The 18,216-nt window shown below is 44.3% G+C and overlaps 1 protein-coding gene across 2 annotated transcripts in view; it reads left to right on the top strand.

The window, feature by feature from the left end:
* The window catches only part of MAPKBP1 (mitogen-activated protein kinase binding protein 1), a 53,048-nt gene that overhangs the window by 7,148 nt on the left and 27,684 nt on the right, over nucleotides 1–18,216 (top strand). The window lies entirely within an intron of this gene.

The following is an 18,216-nucleotide window of genomic DNA, read 5'->3' as shown; positions in this document are numbered from 1 at the left end:
GAGGTGTCCTCCTGGTCGTGTTCCTTTGATCTCCATTTCCTTTTCCTTCCGGTGCCTGCAGCTGCCCTCAGCCTTCAAAGTAAGTCTCACTGGGGAGAGAGAAATTCTTCTCTCCGCAATCAAGCACCCCTTGCTTTGCCATCTAAAATAGCCCAGCCTCTTCGGGCTCTAAGTTGTCTTGTAGAGCCTGCCCTCATCTACTTGGCCTCCTGCCTTTCAGGGTCTAACAGCACTGCTACTTCTCGCATTTCTTTTCCCTCTCTCAGCTTGTGATTTAGGGCAGGTTTCCCCTGTTGGATCAGGTTGAATGACTGTCTTATTTCTTGCTGATATTTTTAGTATCTTTGGGGCCATTGGTGTTGCTCTTGACTTCCCTCCCTCTTCTCCTTGTTATCTGTGTGTTTTCATTTCTTGACTAATGAGAAAACATTCATAGAAATGAGGCTTCAGCCTGAGCTCTGTACCCTCTCTATCAACCCCCTGAGTCTCAAGTTGGACTTGTGGCTGATATCACTGCCCCTTTGTTTGGAAAACAGTCCAGGGTTTGAAATTTGGGACTGTGTTTATTCACACTAAGCTTCTCTGGGAACATGGCTGTCCCCTTTTGTTCTCAGAGTATCTGTTGATTTTTCCTTCATGTCTAGATTGCTGTGTTAGTAGGAAAAAAAGCTACAGTGTTTTCAGTAGGATTCGTTATATTATACATCACATTCCCACTGCTGCCAGCTAAGCCTCTCCTCTGGGCTCTCTTGTTTAATGCAGGACAGGGCCAGGTTTCTATCAGCTTTCTTTTATAGTAATTCTCAGTAGGATGTGTAGTGAGAGCTGCCCACCTCTTTGGAAGTTTACTGAATCAAATCCACATCATAGATTTTACTTTAGTTTCTGTTACCTCTTAAAAAAAAAAAAAGGAGGGATGGGGAGGGCAAGAAATAAAGTGAGTGTGGCAGACAGACTGGGCAGTGTAGATCCTTAAGGTTGGTATTTTTGGTTGTTCAGATTTTCCAGATCTTGGTTTCCTTCCTCCTGACAGTTGTATCAGCAAGTCCACAGTGCTTCTCAATTGGCCACAGCATTTTCCTCTGGTTTTGAAGGATGCGTCCAGAAGAAAGAGTTCATACTTATCTCCTCTTTGACTTCTGGGGAGAGGATTCTGCCCTCACTCATCTTATCACAGAATGTGATGCTCTGTGTATTGCTTCCCTAGTCTATAAAACAACCTCTCTTCTTAGTTTAGATTTGTTAAGTTTATGCACTTTATCTCTCCCCCTGAACCTGGAATGGAGCTAAACATACTTTCCCTTCCCTGCCCCTACATTCATAGTAGAGATTTAAATATACTGGAAGATCTTAGAACAACACTTTGTGAAACCACATGGCTGTTTTTGTTCTCCCCCCCACCTCCACTTTGTCACATTCTCTTTGGGAGGAATCCTGAGAAGGAATTCCTCAGCCTCTTCTGGGTTTGAGCATTGCTTCTCACTTGCACAGAGCTCACTACAATTTCTGACTTCCCGTCATGCCTCTCCTCTCTTTGCTGTCTCTGTTCCTTTAGTGATGCTTCTGGCCGTTTCCCTGTGAGTTTGGCTGACCCATTAAAGGTGCTTGCACAATTGGCACCCCACTCCAGTACTCTTGCCTGGAAAATCCCATGGACGGGGGAGCCTGATGGACTGCAGTCCATGGGGTCGCTAAGAGTTGGACACGACTGAGCGACTTCACCTTCACTTTTCACTTTCATGCATTGGAGAAGGAAATGGCAACCCACTCCAGTGTTCTTGCCTGGAGAATCCCAGGGACGGGGGAGCCTGGTGGGCTGCCGTCTATGGGGTCGCACAGAGTTGGACACGACTGAAGCGACTTAGCAGCAGCACTTAAAAACTTAAAATTGTGGAATAAATATAATAGACTTTGAAAACTTTATGAAATATAATAATATAGCCTTTTTTATTGTGCACAATTATAAAATGATTGCTCATGTAACCACCACCCAAGTCAAGAAACAGAATGCTGCCAAGGTGTTGGTACTTTCTGAAGGATGTGATGCTAATGGTGTCATTAAGGTGAGAGGAGGTTTTTGTCATATGTAATTAAGACGATTTTATTGTTAAAAATTGAAGTACCCGAGGACTTAATCTTGACTAGCTGTTCTTTTACTTTTCAAGTTTCTTTTTCCATCCATTATAGATTTGTGCCATTCCCCATTTCCAGGTAGTATGCTTTTTGGAACCACCCATTCCCAACTTTTGTTGGCCATGTTTCCTGTCTTTATCTTGCAATAATAATACTGGAAATCCTAATATTTGTAGTGGTAATAGTGACTAATTTTTATTGAGCTTTTTGCTGTGTACTGTGCTAAGTATATACATACATTATTTACGTTTCATACCACCCTACTGTAAGTACTGTTACTATCTCCATTTCGTAAATGAGGAAGCTGATGCTAAGAGAGGTGGTTATATATCCAGTGGATGACTGAGCTGTGATTCAAATCTTGGCTGTCTTAACTCCAAAGCCTGATCCTAATCTTTATCCTGTACTCCTCCCGGGGAATCTTCATGTGCGAAATAAAACACTGAGCACAGAAATATGCCTAGTATTGCTGCAGCCAAGTGTCACATCTGTGATCAGCTTGAAAAAGAGCAGTACCTTTAAAAATGTACTTTTCCCCCAACATTCCCTATAAAATTAGTTTAATTAACTTCTCAGACTGTTGTTTTAGAACCATCATTCATTAACCCTTGTCCCTCTATGTCCTTGCTCCTCTTCCCACTCCCAACTCCAGATTTCCTGGACTGTATCCCAGCTTCTCATCCTGTGGTATCCTTAGAAAATGTACAGCTTGTGGGGTTCTGTGGGTCCGCGAATGTCAAGATGACAGGGCACAGCTGTGTGGTTCCAGATGACGAAAAGCCACAAGCAGTTGCTGCTTCTCTCTTGGGGTTGGAGCGAGGTCGGGGAGTGAAGTGGAGACCAACAGATGCCTTGGTTGTGTGTGTGTGTGTGGTGTGTGTGTGTGTGTGTGTGTGTGTGTATAGGGGGTATCATGAGGCTTTAAACTGTTTTTTTCCTAGATGGCAGTTGATTGTGTAGCTTATACTCCTGGTGGCTTGCTAGTACTACCTACCCCAAATCTCTCCCTCATCACCCCAGTTCTCCACCTCTGTTACCTTGTAGCTGTCCCTATGCAAACTGACCTTGTCTTTGAAGTTGTGGAGAGTCACTGAGTTGAAATGCCTGTTTTCTGTGAAAGAAACTGAATCTGGAATATCCTGTGTCGGGGCTGACCTGGGTGATGATAGCTGGGGTTCAGTGAACATGAAAATGAGCAAAAATGACATCATTTGCCCACCTGATTCTGTTTGGCTGGGCAGGCTCCAGGTTTGCTAAGTTCCTTGAGCAAGTGCCTTGCCTCACTTGATGTGAAATTTGTATTCTCTTGATTTATTTCCTCAAGTAGGCAACAGTGATAACATCAGGGGTGCAAAAACAAGGGATCTTAATGCATGCTTTCCTGCAGCTGGCCTAGTTAATCCTGAGGAGAGGAAGCCCCAAGCTACTTTGTGATCATGAAGGAGGGGTTGAGCGCATGCTCAGAAACCTTGACTCTTGCCATCTCTCAACTACTGCCTGGAGGAAGGCAAGCAGCTGCTTGTCAGGATTTAACATGCAACAGGCAGGCTGCGGGCTTGCTTGCCTCTGGGACCCTGACACTACTGGTCAGCTTCTAGCTGGAAAAATACACTATCTTTGCACAACGTGATGGTTTTCATATGACATAATAACCTGCTGCTGACGTTTCTAAACATGCTCTTTCTCCTTAGGATGTCCTTCTGTCCCCAGGCTGCTTTGGTCTCCCTTCTGAGGCCGCCATGCCACTGTGGTAGAGACTTTCCCTCCTAGCAAACCCAGAAATGGCTAGGGAACAGGGCTTCCAGGAGTTAACGTATAGACAAATTAACGGGTGGGGGCAAGAGGCCAGTGGCCTTGCTGAAATGCAGGTTAAGATTCAGACCCACCCCAAGACTCTGCAGTACCACCAGGCTCCCAAGTGATGCCCGCCATACTTCCAGTTGCATGCTGGGAGTGGGTGTGGGTGTGAGGGGATTGGTGGTAGAGAGTAGTGGGGGCTGGTGGGACAGCTTCCTCACTTCTGAGGGCACTGATTTCTCTCTCATTTGTAAAACTGGAATACTTACAGCTTCCTCCCAGGGCTGTTGTGAGGATTAAATGAGGTTTAATGAATGTGAAAGCACAGTATAAAAGCTAAGTAAGGTTACAGTTGTTACGGGGTTGCTAGTGTTATCAGGGTCCATAGATTTCTAGAATATCCAGGAATTTGTTTCTGATTTGCCGGCAAGATATTCGTTCAAGTTTCCATTTGTGAGAAGTCCTTTTTTGCAGGTTCAACTTCTGTTCCAACGTTGAATCATCCTCCCGTGCACCTTTATGTTGTGTCCTTTTCCTTGCCAATATTAACTTGTACCAACCATGCTTTAACTAAGGACCAAAAAGAATGGCTTAGCAAATATTCTTTTTGATACCAGCTACTGTGTAATTTATTTCAGGGCTATGGATATGTTTTTTGGGAATGAAAAAACATCAAACTAGTGAACCGGGAGTGGGGAGAGTCCTAATTTACTGTGTCTGATTGAAGATCACTGGAGTAATAAGCGTGCTTTTTAACAGCAATAGCATCTATAGAAACAAATAGAACTTTTTTCTTCTTTGGGAGCTAATTCATTTATGTTGGGAAATAATTTGGGAAGTGAATTAGTCTTAGAGCTTCCTTTCAGACTACGAATTTAAAGGCAGAGTGAAAATGCATTAATTTTATGACCCATTGTTTTGAGTTTCTAATACGGGACAAGAGCGAAATAACCTGTTTAAATAATTTTTGCTTAAAGAAAATATATCTGAAGATGGGGGGAAACAAGTGCATTCATACCCTTCACTATTGGTGAAAGCAGAGACTGACCTAACCGTTTTTTTAAAGGACAACTTGGTAATATCCTTTAGAAGGAAAATTTACATATTCATCTCTTGATCTAGCAGTTATAGTTCTGGGATTTTATTCTATGCAAACATTCACACCACACAAAAGTATATAAAACTGAATTTTTTGTTGTTAGGGAGCATTATTCACAGTAGTAAAATCTTTGAAGTAACCATCAATAGGGGATTGATGTACATCCATAAAATGAAATACCTTGTACTTGTTGGAAAAAATGAGGTCAGTCTATATATACTGACATGAGAGAGTATACAAAACCTATTATGTGACAAAAGGCAAACTGTGCAACAGTTTGTATGTTAATGATTATTTATATTTTATTAAGACATGTATGTTAGTATGTGCATAGAAAAAATCGTGTGGCTATGAATACCAAATTGTTGTTAAAATTGGTTACCTCAGGGAGGGAGAGTAGATTATGGTGGACATTCACTATCTACATTTCTATATTTCTGTAATGTTGGAATTTTTTTACAATGAGTCTGTGTTATTTTTGTAAGTAGAAAAAAACAATAAAGATAAAAGTCTCTCCAATTTAAATGTGTATTTCATACTTAAATCTAAAATGTTTAAATTTAAAAATCTGTATACTCATTTTATGCACAAATGTTGGAAATATATCTGGTATAATAAACTTTGTTTTTTTTTAGTATTAATAATAAGATATAAAAATATCTTTCCACAAATTCATCATTAACTTCTTGAATTTGAGATAATCCATTTCTGATATCTTTAAAAATATTTCCTCGATTAGTTTTGGTAAACAAAATATCTTTTTATACTTTCTGAAATATATGTGCTTTCTGAAAAGATTTTTTTTTACATAATATAGAGAAACATAAAGAAGAAAACAGGCCATTCATAATTCTAACATCCAGAATAACTACTCATAGCTACATCCATTTCTGATTAAAAAGGACAGGTAAAGCTCTTTTAAAATAATAGTTGTTACTTTTATTAAGCAAAAATCTAAATCTGTTTTTGGACTTGTTAATTATAATTTAAGTCAGATTTATGAAGAGCCATGCCATGCATGTATTTACTAAAGTCAGGGGTAACAGTGTTTTGTTTCTAATCATTTAAGGCACATGGATTATTCCATTTAGTCCTTCCCTACTCTTTCTGGAAAGGCACCAAAATCCTGCTTCCGGCTCCAACTTCTAGGATTGACTGTGACAGATGGAGGATTCTCTAGGAGATTAAAGAATTTACTAAGTAAAATAAACTAAAGAATATTCACAAATATTTTTAAAGTGCTAAAAGTGGATTCAAGGAATTCTCTGATGGTTCAGTGGTTACAGCTCCATGCTTTCACTGCCACGGGCATGGGTTCAATTGTTGGTTGGAGAACTAAGATCCCACAAGCCACGTGGCGCAGCCAGACAAAATAAGTAAAAGGTAAAAATGGATTCAACAAATACTCTATTAAACATTGTGCCCTGTGCTATAGGCATAAAATTGTATGAGACACAGTCTTTGCCTTCCAGGAGATTATGGAGTAGTAGGAGAGAGAAGACAAATCCATAAAGAACTTCTGTACAAGGTACTAAGTAATATATGCCATGTAAATGGTGAAAATTAAGTGCTGCTCTAAGAATACCAAGGAGGGAGGAATCACTTCTGGCCAGGGTGAACACAGAAAGAATCATAGGGGATGTGATATTTGAGCCGGTTCTTAAAGGAAGGGTAGGGTTTCAGTGTGGGGTGGTGGATGCAAGGGAAGGGCATTCCAGGCAGAAGAATATAAACTAAAGCCCTGGAGCTCCTTTCCAGAATAATGAGTAATCCAGATTGACAAATACATATGATTCATATGGTGAGTAGAAGGAAATAGAATTAGAATGATAGGGCCCATTGACAGATGGATTCTAGGCTAAGACACTATAATTTGTTCAGTTGGCATTAGGGAATCATTGGCTCAGAAGATAAAGAATCTGCCTGCAGTGTGGGAGACCTGGGTTCGATCCCTGTGTTGGGAAGATCCCCTGGAGGAGGGCATGGCAACTCACTCCAGTATTCTTGCCTGGAGAATCCCCATGATTACCAGAGAAGCCTGTAGGGCTACAGTCCATGGGGTCACAAAGAGTTGGACAGGACTGAGCAACTAAGCACAGCACAAGGAGTCATTGAAGGCTTCCCTGGTAACTCAGCAGGTAAAGAATCTGCCTGCCATACAGGAGACCCCGGTTCAATTCCTGGGTTGGGAAGATCCCTTGGAGGAGGGCATGGCAACTCATCTAGTATTCTTGCCTGGAGAATCCCCATGGACAGAGGAGTCCGGTGGGCTACAGTCCATGGGATTGCAAAGAGACAGACACAATGGAGAGACTAAGCACAGCACGAGTCATTGAAAGTTTTTGAGTAGAGTAGGGACATGATCATAGCTATACTATGGAAGGATTATTTTGATGGGTTGGGGAGGGGAGGGCAGAGTCTGCAGTAAGGAGATTGATTAGAAAGCTATCACCATATTCAGGAATATGGTGCTGAAGGCCTCAACCAGGGTGTTGGTGTTAGCAATGGAAAGGAAAGTGTTAGTTGCTCAGTCATGACTCTTTTGTGACCCCCGTGGAGTGTAACCCACCAGGATCCTCTGTCCATGGAATTCTCCAGGCAAAAATACTGGAGTGGGTTGCCATTCCTTTCTCTAGGGAATCTTCCCTATTCAGGAATTGAACCCAGGTCTCCTGAATTGCAGGTGGATTCTTTACTGTCTGAGTCACCAAGGAAGCCTAGTGGAAGGCAAGTCAGCATTTTATAGAGAATAACACATTGAAGTGATCTTCCTTCTTCAAAGAGAGTCCCATGGCACACGTTGGAGTGATTGCAGGGGCACTGAGCGTCCTCTCCACTCCACATGTCCTAGAACACGCAATCACCTTGCACGGTTAGTCCAGATAAAGAACAGTTAGTACTCTCCCTCGTTACAAAGTTTGGAAACCAAGAGATTAAGAAAACTCAGGGATGGAGAGATGGTGAATGAAGAAGAATCAGACCCTTCTTGATCAGATTTTTTAGGTCATAAGGCTTTGTTTGTGGTTCCGGTATTGTTATAGCAAGGACTGACTTTAGTGAGGGAAAAAAAAAATTTTTTTCCCTTTATTCTGGTTGCTTAAATTGAGGTGTCTCCTATCCTTGCCTTTCTGATAACTAGAAGGGAAAGGGAAGGTAGGAATACTGCCCTGTACCAGACACTGTGTTATTCAAGCTGTTCTTTGGAATTGGCTATTGGTTATATTATACTTGAGTCGTTTGGCTAAAGGCCCCTCATTCCCTCTCCTCTGGTCTGAGGTCCGATGCCATCCTTAGCTCCTCTATCTGCACGTGAAAATATTTCTGACCCTGTCAATGTCAGTTTCCTTGGAAATAGGTGTCAGCTGTCTATGCTGTAGGTTCTAGAGCCAGCTGGACACGGGTAAGCTGTGACAACGTGGGGTACTCTGACATCGGAAGACCCTTTGTTACTCTTTTTTTTCTCTGCAACCATCTCAGAGAGGAAAGGTCAGAACCCATTTTTATTATTTTTTTTTCAGTTTTATTTATTTATTTTTTTACTTTACAACGTTGTGTTGGTTTTGCCATACATTGACATGAATCTGCCATGGTGTACATGTGTTCCCCATCCTGAACCCCCCTCTCACCTCCCTCCCCATCCCATCCCTCTGGGTCATCCCAGTGCACCAGCCCCGAGCACCCTGTATCATGCATCGAACCTGGACTGGCGGTTCGTTTCACATATTATAACTTACATGTTTCAATGCCATTCTCCCATATCATCCCACCCTCGCCCTCTCCCACAGAGTCCAAAAGACTGTTCTATACATCTGTGTCTCTTTTGTTGTCTCGCATACAGGTTATCGTTACCATCTTTCTAAATTCCACATATGCGTTAGTATACTGTATTGGTGTAGAACCCATTTTTAGATATTTACATTACTGATAAGGGCTGCTACTTTAAAAAACAAACATTAACACAGGCAGGAGAGGACCCTGTTGCCTCTCTACTTCCTCCTGCGCCCTTTGCCTTCGATCTTGGTGCTCAGACCTGTCCCCACTGCCTTCACGACAGTGTGGCGACTTCCTTGTGTGCTCTTTCAGAAGTGACAACATTTGGGTGGTTTGGGAGAACCTGAGCTCCCTCCTTGGTCACCATGGTTTCTGAAACCAGACAGACCTATGTTTGAATCCTGGTTCTTCCATTCACTAATTACCTGACTCCTTTATCTCTGAGATGGAGCTAATACTAGTCCTTCATCAAGTTGTAAAGAGTATTAGATGAGATGATCTTTCGAAGTGTTTAGCACAGTTGTTGGCACAGAGTACACATGCAATATCTGGTATAGTTGTAGATCCTCTTTCTGCCCAAGACCCTTTGCACCCCATGAATCTGGGTATTCTGAAGAATAAGACTACTCAGAATGTTGTTTTCTTCCCTAGTCACAGGAGGAGGGGTTGAAATTTGAAAATAAAAAGGCAAAATGCTTTAATTGAATAGTTCCCTACCCTATCAATCACTGGAACCTCCTGGAGAGCTTTAATAAGCAGCTTCACCTCAACCCCACCCTCCCATAGCTGTTGATCAGGAATCTTGCAGAGGCAGGGTCTGGGTAAAAGGTGGGGACTGCTTTGTGAACAAAACTTAGTAAGCCCTCTGAGTAGTTTTACTGACGGGGCAGAATTGGAAACCTCTGTTCTCTAGTCCCCAGGGGCTTATTGGCTAAAGGATTTCTAAGGTCACCTCTTCTCAAACAGTGGCAGACTCACCTTCCTTAGTTGCTGAGACTGTTTTAATCCTAGCACTGCAGAATTGGCTCAATTCCAACTAATCTTGAGCTCTAGTGAGGGGACTGGGTTTTTCTGTCATAGTGGAAGTTATTTGTCTCAGAGACTTCATGGCATAGACAGTAGAACTGGAAATTGTCCATATGGGGTAGAGACCAGGAACAGAGTGGAGAGGCAAGGTTTGTTCTACACTCTTGGAGTGGCCATTGTGTCTCTTCCTGCCTCTCACCAGCTGGCCCTTTGCATTCTGAACAAACAAGAGTGAGCGAGCTTGGGCCTGATACCTGCTTCCCCCTTCCCTCTCCCAGGGCTGGTCACTGGGTCTTTGCCCAGCTGGCTAAGTCCCTGCGCAAAGCCTCCTGGCCTTGAACTTTCTTTGTGGCTTTTGTGTAAGTGGCAATTCTCAGAATCTGATGGAGAATCTGCTTTGTGAGATTAGAGTGTAGTGTGTGGGCAAGAGACAGGCATAGTTATTCTTAACCTGCAGGAAGGGAGGGAAATGCGGAGAGGGCTCTGCCTCTGACAGGTCTGTGACATGCTTGTTTATAGAAATAGCAAGCCTATGGTTTGGCTGGAATGACTTATAACTTAGGTATTTGTAACTTGTATTGAGTGGGATTGAGAAGTAGAGAAAGGGTGAAGGGGGAAGAAAGAAACTGATGGCAACAAAACATGGCAAGCAAAACAGCATCCTCTCAGTCGCCTCACGGGGGTTTCTTTATCATTCTGAAGTCAGCTGAATCCTAGATGACCCTGGCCTTTTGTAGCTCTGGCCTCTTAGTTTTCTCTCGGGGGAGCAGCTGCTTTCTTCAGGGAGCACCACAGACTCCCTGTTGTAGTCCCTCACACCGAGAGCGCAGGGACAGATCAGAATCACGTACACCGTGGGCTCCATAGAAGCCCTTCCCTGGCAGTGCTGTTGTCTTGCCTCCACACACTGAATCTTTCATTGGCTGGTGCCTCTCTTCTAGCATGTAGACTGATCAGATCTAGGGACTAGAGAGACACCAGAAGAGTTTAGAAGGCCTTACGCAGAGTTGCTGAGATCAAGTGTTTGCGGGGGTGGGGGTTGGGACTGCTTGGGACCCTGTGCTGTGCCACCAGTTTTGCAGATGGCTTTGGAGTCCATTTCTTGCTTCCTTCACTTCTTTTTAGCACTTACATTAACTATCCCTTCCTTCTGATAACTCTCCCTTTCACTAGCTTCCTGGTTCTCCTCTCTTTCTAACTGCCTGGGATCTCATTGTTCCCATACTCCAAAAACAGCTACTCCCCACATTTCTGCCCACCAGCCTCACTCTCTCTCCCCTCCGTCTCCTCCCATCTCATTGCATTTCAGTGGTGGCTTTCACCTCCATGTGAATAATTTTCAGATATCTGTTTCTAGTCCTTACCTCTCTCCCAAGCATCAATTCCATGTGTATGTTGCTAAGCTAAATTGAATGTTTTATAGTAGTGTAGTAGTGTTATTCGCTCAGTTGTGTCCGACTCTTTCCAACCCCGTGAACTATATAGCCCGCCAGGCTTCTCTGTCTGTTGGATTTCCCAGGCAAGAATACTGAAGTGGGTTGCCATTTCCTTCTCAAGGGTATCTTCTTGACCCAGGGATTGAACCTGGGTCTCCCACATTGTAGGCAGATTCTTTACCATCTGAGCCACCAGGGAAACCCCAAATGTTTTGTGGTTCCTACTAAATATTCCTGAAGTGCCATAGATTCGACACATCTAAAACCGACATCAACAGTTCCCATCCTCCTGCTCTGTCCAGACCCCTTTCTCTGATCATGGTACCATTTCTTATCATAGCACCACCTTGTTCCCTGTCTTTGAAGTTCAAAATTTGAGTCTTTTGTCTTTTTTCTACAGGGTTGTACAGTGCCTAGTCTTGCCAATTCTGTTTGCTTTGTCACTTTCTCCTTTGTCATTATTTCTTTTCTACTCTCACTATCTCTGTGCTGGTCTAGATCCTACTACTCTTCACTTGAGCTATCGTAATAGTCTCCTATATGGGCTCCCTGCCTGAGCTGTGCTTTGATGTATATAGCTTTGATTATGTCCCTGGTTCAAAACCCTCCTGGGGCTTCCCAGAGTCTCCAAAAGACCTGACTTAGTTTGGTAACCAGGGCCTTCCTGATCTGGTTGCAGTCTACCTTTTCTGACCTAACTCTCCTACAGAAAGTCCTTGGTTTCACTGTTGCTGCTGTTTCCTTCTGCCAAACTCATTCATGCAGCTTCTTCTACTGAGAATTCCTTTTCTCTCTATGTCCATCTGTCAAAATCCTATCCTCACTGCAAGGCCCAGGTCACATTCCATCTAATCTTCCAGGAAAGCTCATTGTTTCCCTTTCCTGATCCTGTTCAGAAACCACCTCTCTTCCTCCTCTTGGAGCACTTCATATCTTTCTTATGACCCTATCACATGCTGGATTGCTCTGTAGTATGTCATTGATCTTCCCTATTGGATTTTGAGGATAGAGGGTTGAGTCTGTACTCTGCATTTTAGGACTCTTAACAGCATCCCAGTGACTTTCACACATTTTAAAGAACAACTCATATTAAGAAATGTGCTTTACATTGTGACCCAGTGCACACACACATACCCCTGAAATAAAGTGTCATGATCGGTACTTACCATTACTACATGCCATGAGGTCTGTTTTTTGTTCTAGCTATTCATTACCTATTAAATCAATTTCAGATCCCATTAATAGGCTGCAGTCTGCATTCTGGAAAATACTGTTCTATGGAGAATGAATGAGTAGTCCTGTCTATTGCCTCTGAGCCACCTGTTTTTTCCATCTACTTTAATGAGAGCCAGAAGAGCTCTTAAACAGTTGGCTTTAGTCTTTCCTTCTCTCTTGGGAATAGGCAATTATGAAGTTATCCCTTTATCTCATTACAGTGAGGAATGATTCTGCTTTCCTTCTTTCTCTTAGGAGGATGCAATACTGCCCTGCCTAGTGCACGTTGGGAGGGGTGGGCATTCAAGCCTTCCTTTGCAGTGTGTCTGTAGTAATTCTGCCCTCCTGCAACCTTGCTGCTGGGGAAAGATGACACCCTCTTTCTGGCTGGTGTAGGCTTTCCTCCATCTCAACACTCTCCACCTGCCCAAGGAGTGGCTGGGTCACAACTCGAGTATTCTCCCTGCTTCTAGGCTATGTTTCAGATGTGGAAGAGAGCACTGCAGAGTCCAGAGGTGGTGCCCTCTTCTTAATTCTGAGTTTTCATTTGCCCTTGATGTTCCTAGAACTGTATATGTATTGGGGTGCCAGCTGCATGGGCCAGAATCAATTACCTGGACTGGTGTATCTGTGGAGCTGTATTTCATTGACATTTGGGCCATGAGGATTTGGAGCTGAAGTTCCTGTCAGAACTTGGGGCCCCATCCCTGACTTTGAGGATGGCTGTTTTCTCACAGGGCCTGATCCCTGCCTCATTTTCCTCAAATGATGCTCGAGGCCAGAACTCTCTTACTGGTAGGCTTGCTTCCTTATGAAGAGATGCTATAGTATACAGGAGGGGCTAGTTATTGGTTCGGGTGTGGTCAGAGAATCCCTGGGGTCCCCAAACCCCTTTAAGGGCATCTCTGTGGTCTCCTCTTTTCCAATTACATATACAGATAAGGCCAGATTTTCTTTATCTTCACCTAAAATAACATATAGCAGATTGCATGCAGATGCAGATATGAGAATCCAGTTGTTTTCTACTGAGCCAGACATTAGAGAGATCGGGAAAAATGTTAAACAGTGCCACTCTTCTCACTAAATGTTTTTGATTTTGTTTTGGAAACTAGAGTTACTTATAATGAAAGTGTTAACATGTAATGGGTTTTTTTTTTTATTACTTTTGAACAAATTAAATAATTTCAGTATTTCCATTGTAATTTCTAATTTAACCAGTATTGATATTTACAACTTATATAAACAAAAGTTCTTTGGGTTTTTGATAATTTCTAAGAGTGTAAGGAAACCAAAGCACGTAAGAGACCAACCAAAACGTGTGAAAATTGCTGGGCTAGGTCGTACCGTGGTAACAAATCTCCTCACCATCTGCCCGACTTAACAGATAGTTTATTTCTTGTTCCTGCTTGTGTTCACTGTGGGTCAGCATGGGCACTCTGTTCATCAGTCACTCAGGGACCCAGGCTGAGGGGGCTGTCTCATCACCTGCGGCCAGGCTTAGCAGGCAGGAGACGGGCTGTGTGCAGTAGTCCTTGAAAACTTCCACCAGAGGAAAGTGGTGTGTCGGGAGCATTGCAAGTGCAACACAGCCTGACAAGCACTGAAGTGAGGAACCTAAATCCAGTAAAAACAGATTCTTGAGTTCTCTGTTGCCCTTCCCCTCACATTGCTGGGCCAGCAGGTGCCAACGAAGTGGCTTGAGGATAAAGAGAAGTCAGGGATGTAAACTATAGAAGGATGTTGCTCATAAGGTGCTGAGCCCCACACCACATCCTGGACCATATCTTTTCTGTCTTTTAAACTTCTACCGTGCAGTATTTAAGACATACACTAAATACACGTGGAATAATGAACAGTTGTATGCCCACCATCAACTTAAGAAACAAAATGTCACCCGTACCGTTAACCTCCCTTTGTACTCGTCCTCATCTGGACATGGTCTTTCTGTCACAGCCAGTTTTACTTTATTATTATTTTTTAGCCATGCAGCTTGAGGGATCTTAGTTCTCTGACCAGGGATTGAACCTGTGCCATGGCAGTGAAAGCACCGACTCCTCACCACTGGACAACCAGGGAGCTCCTACACACCCAGTTTTAGATTCTTTGTGGAGAGCAACTCTACTGGCCTGAAAACCCCAGTTTTCTTACGCTTCCCATCTCTGTTGTTTCACTGTTGCCAGAGCCTCTGCCATGCATTTACTTATTCATCAAATATTTATCAAGTGTCCATTTTGTGCCAGGCACTGTTTAAAGTGATAGGGATGCATCAGGGAGGGGCAGCAACTTAGGCCATGCCCTTGAGGAGCTCCTATTATGGTAGAGGAGACAGACAGTAAGGATGTGGACAAAGAATCCATGTCGGGTCACTGCCTGACTTACGTACAATGAAGGAAAGTAAAGCAGGATAGGTTGGGTATAGAGGAATAGCAGCAGTAAAGCCAGTCTGGAAAGCCTTCTCTGAGGAGACCTTTGAGCAAAGACCTGAGTGAAACAGCTGAGTGAGTAGTTGAAGGAAGAGCATTTTAGTGGAAGAAATAAATAGCATACGCAGAGAACCAGAAGCTAGAATCTCCTTGTGGCGCTTAAGGCAGCCAGGATGGTTGGAGTGGGATAAGGGAGGGGAAGTGAAGGAAATGAGGTCAGAGAGGTAGCCAGGGGCCAGGTGACTCAGGATTCTGTAAACCAGGCTAAAGACGTTGGGTTTAAACTTAAGGATGGGGAACAGTTGGAGGCATTTGAGCAGCATAATGACACAAACTCCCGTCTTTCTTAAAAGAAGCACGGTGGCCTGCCATGTTGAGAAAAAAGCTATAGGAAGCAAGGCCGGAAGCAGAGAGAACACATGGGACTTACAGCCATAGTCCAGGGCAGAGAGGAAGGTTGCTTGAGCTTAGTGTTGCGTTGGTAAATGTTTACACACTCTCTGAGGGGCAAAGAGGGGCCCAGCTTGTAGAGCTGTCTGATTTCATGGTGTCAGTGCTCCTGTCTTGGTGATTTCAAGCTACCAGTGTGCTCTCGCTGTGTATGGAGCTGGGGCAGAGGTTCACAGTCACTCTCCCGAGCCAGTGCGGGCCACTGTAGCACCTCGCTGCTTGAACTTGGGCCTTCTCAGCCTGGGGTGTGTTTGCAAAGGGGTGTCCAGGTTTGTCTCCATTTCCTAGGGTAGATGGAAGCTGTCCCAGGAAGGGGTATGGAGAGGGTTATGAGAGGAGAGAGTCAGTTCCTGAGGTCTGTTGCCCAGGAGCCTCGCAGGATAAGCCTAGACATTGGAAGCCCTGCAAGAGCTCTGGACTCTCAGATCTTTGAAAGTGGAGCTCAGCCCCAAACCTCCCTGCAAACAGGAAGCTGGTTTGAGTTAGAACATAAAATAAAAACCAGCTGATGCCCCTGAATGTTTTTCCCCTGCTCCTCCCCCTCCACAGAGCCAAAGGAAACTGCCTTTTTTTCCCCCTGGATAGCTGCTCAGAAAGCCAGGAGAAGCCAAAACTCATAAATCCTTTGAAAATCATCCAAGTTTTGAGCCTGGGCGAGCTCCTGTCCGTGGGGTTTCCTAGCCCGGATGTCTGCTCTCCTGCCGAGAGTCCTAGGAGGAAAGTGACAGAGGAGCACAGAGGTGGCAGGGACCACGGCTGAACCCCAGGCCCAGTGGGGGAGATGGTCCTTAGCAGGGTCCCAGACTGCCACTTCAGTCCACTTATAGGGCACGAGATCAGTTACGTGGGCCAAGACCAGAATTACTTTTAATGAAATGGAATATAATACAAACTGGAGTATATCACACGCAACGAGAGTTAACTATTGTTCTGTGAAACTTTCATTTCAGCTTTATGAACAAGCTCACACATGCATGCATGTTTACCCTGGATCAAGCTGTAAACTGTCTCTTAACATGGGTTGTGGTCGAAATCATTTGATAAACACTGGTCTTTGAGGTCTGAGTAACACACATCTCCTTCCTGCTTTATATTGCTGCTGAAAACTCCAAGCTAGTTCCAGAATTAATTCTCTGTGGAACTGGTTCATCTACCCACAAAACACCTACCCAAATTCCTGTCAGAGGGAAGGCAAGCTGAGAACCAACAGACTGGTCTAATTCTCTGGGACCAAAGCTGAAGCATAAGGGAGGGATTGATGCAAATATGAATCCAAAGGATTTGCCTGAAATCAGATTAGCTTGGAGAATATAGCTTGGAGAGAATAGGAGTTGAGCGGCGTTTTTAGCTCAGCCCTTGCTTTGGTGACCTTTATCATCTATGTGGGTAATGCTGGCCTCAGGCTCCTCTTTCTCTGCAGTAGGCAGTTGGTGCAGCAGGAATGTTCCTGAGCACCCCTCCCTCAGGAATAGCCAGAGGCACAGTGCCAGGATGGGGGCGATGCCATGAACTGAGCACTCCCAGGCTTCCCCAGGGTTGTTTGGTGTTCTCCAGTCTGTGTGCAGTGCTCAGACCTTTCAGAAAGGTTGACTGGGTGCCCAGGGGTGGGGGAGGATTGTTAAGCTGAGAAGAAGTGTGTAAAGAGGCATGTTAGAGCAAAGTATCAAGAATGTCTAGAGCAAACGAAAGTTAGTTTATTCCCCACTTGGTTTAGTGCCTCCGAAAGACCCAAGGGTAGCTGGCGAGTTTGGCTCTTGCCAGGTTGCTGTGGCTAGGCATGGTGCCCTCGAACTAAACTGCCTCTGTCAGTGAGTAGGCATGTGTTGGAATTCCTGGTCTCCATCCTCAAGAAGTGCAGAAGACTCTTGGGGACCTTCTGACGGAATAGCTTTCATTACAATATCCCAGTAAACTTATTTTGGTCTTTGGCCACCTCAGGGCATTTCTTTACAACATAATTCAAACTAAAGTGGTCCTTGGATATAAGAATTTAAACTGGCCCTCTAGGAACACTTGGAATTCTCCAGTTGGGAGAGTAAGAAAGAGGAGAGATACTACAGTGATATGGGCTTTCCCTCTCTAGAAACTGACATGGACTAGGAGCCTGTGACCCCCTGCCGCGGGTGTGACTACTTCTGAAGTGTTTCTGGTTCACGAGGCCCTATTAAGGCCCCAGAGACTCTTAACAGAATACACTCTAGCCTGTTTACATGGCCGTTCTGCATTCTGAAGCCCTGCCATCTGAACCAACGAGGACAAGAGGACCTCCCCGAGGAGGGCCAGTGCAGGGGGCCCAGATAGTGCTGAGGAGACTGGCCCTGGAGTGACAGGCGAGGCATTCCGTAGCAGAGGGTGAGGTGGAGTGATGAGTTACATGGCAGTCTGAATCGTACATAGGATCATCTAGGAGAAAGCTCAGTGAACTAGTCTGAGGTTAGTCCAGTACGTGTCCCAGGGCCTGCAGACAGTGTGGGGTAGCAACAGTGATGATGAGAGTAATGGTGAATGTCTCCTGTGGCCGTGTTCTCCCAGAATCTCTGAGTACTTTGCACATGTTTCCCTTTCATCTCTGTGAGAGTTGTGGCTGAATAATAATAATTAGAGTGCTCTGAGCATCTGTGCTTTGCAAAACACAGCATTAAGCCATGTCTCTGCCTCCTGGGCTTATAGTCTGTATGAACTGGCTGCCATCTGATGGAGGGGAAGAGTGTGATGGAACGCATAGATCAGGGGTATTATGAGTCACCTAATTGATACCTAACATTCTCCCGGCTCTGGGAGATGAGAGTGGCCTTTCTTTCGTGCCTGCCAAGGCACGATCAGTGACATCCCCTGAGTCTCACAGACCCAAGAGGCCAGTCTGGGG

The sequence above is a fragment of the Bubalus bubalis genome, chromosome 11 (genome assembly GCF_019923935.1).
Source record: "Bubalus bubalis isolate 160015118507 breed Murrah chromosome 11, NDDB_SH_1, whole genome shotgun sequence".
NCBI lineage: Eukaryota > Metazoa > Chordata > Mammalia > Artiodactyla > Bovidae > Bubalus > Bubalus bubalis.
This window is presented reverse-complemented; position numbering and strand designations above follow the sequence as displayed.